We start from the raw sequence: 3778 nt of genomic DNA, 5'->3' as shown, positions 1-3778 counted from the left end.
TTTTTTTAACCATTTACTGGTTCCAGAAAATATCTCAGAGCACCATAAGAAGCCTGATATGTAATTAGAGAATCTAAGAAACCATAGATAATGATTGGTGAAGAAATTGAGCAGCCAGTGGCAGACGGAATCACCGAAATTCTCCATGGAAATAACAAATGTAGACAAAATAAGAAAAATTCCGCTGTCAAATGATCCAAGATGGTGAAGAATTTGCTGAAATTTACTGTAACCGATTTGTGGAACTTACTGTAAGAATCAGAGAATTATCATACATGCAGGTCTAGCTGTGTTGCTGAGACACTTTATTTCCCAACCACAGGGTTGTGGGTTCAGTCCCAATCCATGGCATCTTGAGCAAGGGTCTTCTACTATGGCCTCGGGCCAGTCAAACCCTTGGGAGTGGATTTAGTAGATGGAAACTAAAAGAACCATATTGTGTATAAATATATATTCGTTTCTTTTCTTTTATCTGTTTCAGTCATCTGACTGCAGCCATGCTGGAGCATCTTTCAGGGTCAATAAAATAAGTACCAGTTAAGTACTAGGGTCAATGTAATCGACTTAACCCCTTCTCCTGAAATTCTTGAATGAGTGAGTAAGAGAGCAGTGCATGCCATCAAAGTGACACTGGGGTACAAATATACAAAGCCCAGTATACCCATCAGAACTACCCGTCTGATAAAAGGGTTGTTTAAGGATCATAAATGAAACACTCATGTTTCCAGAGGTGAATTATTCAAACCTCAAAGAATTCCTCTCAACACATGGCTATGATGCTCCCCCTCTACTTCTGCTCATGATCAGAGATAAACAGCTCATGACCTTGCAGGCGGGGCCCAGTTAGAATTTTCTTCAGGTCGAGTAGCACATCCCTCTCAAAAGGTCCCCTGAATAGGGTTTGTTTAAGAATGTTGAGCAAAACACCCATGTTTCCAAAGGTGAATTATTCAAACCCCAAAGAATTCCTCTCAACACATGGCTATGATGCTCCCCCACTACTTCTGCTCATGATCAGAGATGCACATATCATCAGCCACCAAGGGACATAATCAACTGGTTAAGGTCAAACAACTGACAAGCAAATCTGTGGTATTGAGCAGAATATTTGCTGTACCCCATATATTATTATTATTGTTATTATTATTATGATTATTTGGCAGAATTGTTAGCACACTGGACAAAATGCTTAACGGTATTTTGCCAGTTGCTCTGTTCTGAGTTCAAATTCCACTAAGATTTGGGTCGATGAAATAAGTACCAGTTGAACACTGGGGTCGATGAAATCGACTCATCCCCTCCACCAGAATTGCTGCCTTTGTAGCAAAATTTGAAACCATTATTAATAAAAGACAGCAAGCCAACAGAATCGTTAGCACGCCGGGTGAAATGCTTTGCAGTATTTTATCTGCCGCTACGTTCTGAGTTCAAATTCCACCAAGGTCGACTTTGCCTTTCATCCTTTCAGGGTCAATAGATTAAGTACCAGATACATACTGGGGTCGATCTAATTGACTGGCTCCCTCTGCCAAAATTTCAGGCCTTGTGCCTATAGCAGAAAGGATTGTTATTATTATTATTATTATTATTATTGTTGTTATTACTATTATTATTATTATTATTATTATTATTATTATTATTAAGGCACAGAGTTAGCAGAAATGCTTATCCGCATTTTGCCAGTCTTCACATTTTGCTGAGGTTGGCTATTCTTTGCATCCTTTTGGGGTCAATAAACTTAGTACCAGTTGAGAACTGGAGTCGATTTAATCAACTTATCCCCTACCCCCAAATTGCTGGCCTTGTGCCAAAATTTGGGACCATTATTATTATTATTATTGTTGTTATTATTATTATTATTAGGGGGTGGGGGAGGAGGAGGATTAGAAGAAGAAGAAGAAGAATTGGAAGAAGAAGAAGAAGAAGAAGAAGAATTGGAAGAAGAAGAAGGAGAAGAATTAGAAGAAGAAGAAGAAAAAGAATTGGAAGCAGAAGAAGAAGAATTGGAAGAAGAAGAAGAATTAGGAGAAGAAGAAGAAGAAGAGACAAAAAAGGAAAGTTGGAAAGTGCATGTGTACATTATACACACACATAGAGACACTTATACATACATTCATGACCACAAATCTTGTCTTCAACTTTGACACCTCAATCTGTAATTGTGAGTACTTTAATCTCCCTGATACCAGCTAATCCCAGGATAATCCCGTGATCACCAACAGCCATACAGCATGCACCGATTGGCTCTTTCGATTTTAATTTTTAATTTCGTTTATGTTATACATTAACATTATATATTCACGTGTGTATATGTATGCAGAAAATCATTTTCCATAACACTATATATGTAGTTATACATGTATATATACACATATGTGTGTGTGTGTGTGTGTATGTGTGTGTGTGGTGTGTGTGCATAAATGGTATGGTACGAGGCTTGTGGTAAGAGGCTTGTTTCCCAACCACATGGTTCTGGGTTCAGTCCCACTGTGTGACACCTTGAGCAAACATCTACTATAGCCTCAGGCCAACCAAAGCCTTCTGAGTGGATTTGGTTGATGGAAACTGAAAGAAGCCTGTCATATATGAGTGGTTGGCGTTAGGAAGGGCATCCAGCTGTAGAAACTCTGCCAAATCAGACTGGAGCCTGGTGTAGCCATCCGGTTTCACCAGTCCTCAGTCAAATCGTCCAACCCATGCTAGCATGGAAAGCCGACGTTAAACGATGATGATGATGATGATGATGATATATATATACATATATATATATACATACATACATACATACATGTGTGTGTGTGTGTCTGTATTTGTCATCCCACCATCACTTGACAACCGATGCCGGTGTGTTTACGTCCCCAGTACTTAGTGATTCAGCAAAGGAGGCCGATAAAATAAGTACCAGGCTTACAAAGAGTGAGTCCTGGGGTCGATTTGTTCAACTGAAAGTGGTGCTCCAGCATGGCCACAGTCAAATTACTGAAACAAGTAAAAGATTAGAAGAATATGTATATATATTTTTTTTAATGGGGAAGGTCAGTTTATGCGAATTTTGAAAGAGGTCTTAGGCCAACAGATTTTGGGGTCTGATGATATGCCACAAAGCTAAATCCTTTATAGTCTGGAAACCTAGGGTAATCCCATATACCAACCTTCCCCCTTAAAATCTTCACTGCTCTACATCTTAGACTGTGATTGTTTTCCAGTTTTATAGTTTCTACAAACGACATATATTTATATATACTCATACAGACATAGGGTAAAAATTAATAATTAATTGATAATTAATAATTTTACCGAATAGTTCGGTGTGTTAAAAACCATTATCGGTAAATATATAAAAAGAATTTAAAATTTAGGGTTCAGCAAGTATTGCTTCACCACACACCGAAAATTAGAAATAGCAGCCAAAAACTACTATTTCTCGACTAAAATATAAATCCCCCCCCTAAAAAATACTTGCAAACTTGAGTGTATTACGGTTTTGGGGAGTCGTATTTTAGTAGAGAAATAGTAGTTTTTGGCTGCTATTTCTAATTTTCGGTGTGTGGTCAAGCAGTACTTGCTGAACCCTAAATTTTAAATTGTGTATATTTATATATATGTATATATATACATACACACACACATCAGGATTTAAGCTTTGCTGTGCATAAATATATTTATGTGAATGTCGGACTGGCTCATGTGCGGGCGACACATGAAATCTTTCGAGCGAGATTGTTGCCAGTGCCCATGGACTGGCTCTTGTGCGGGCGACACATGATATCTTTCGTGC

The sequence above is a fragment of the Octopus bimaculoides genome, chromosome 29, assembly GCF_001194135.2.
Source record: "Octopus bimaculoides isolate UCB-OBI-ISO-001 chromosome 29, ASM119413v2, whole genome shotgun sequence".
NCBI classification, from domain to species: Eukaryota; Metazoa; Mollusca; class Cephalopoda; order Octopoda; family Octopodidae; genus Octopus; species Octopus bimaculoides.
This window is presented reverse-complemented; position numbering follows the sequence as displayed.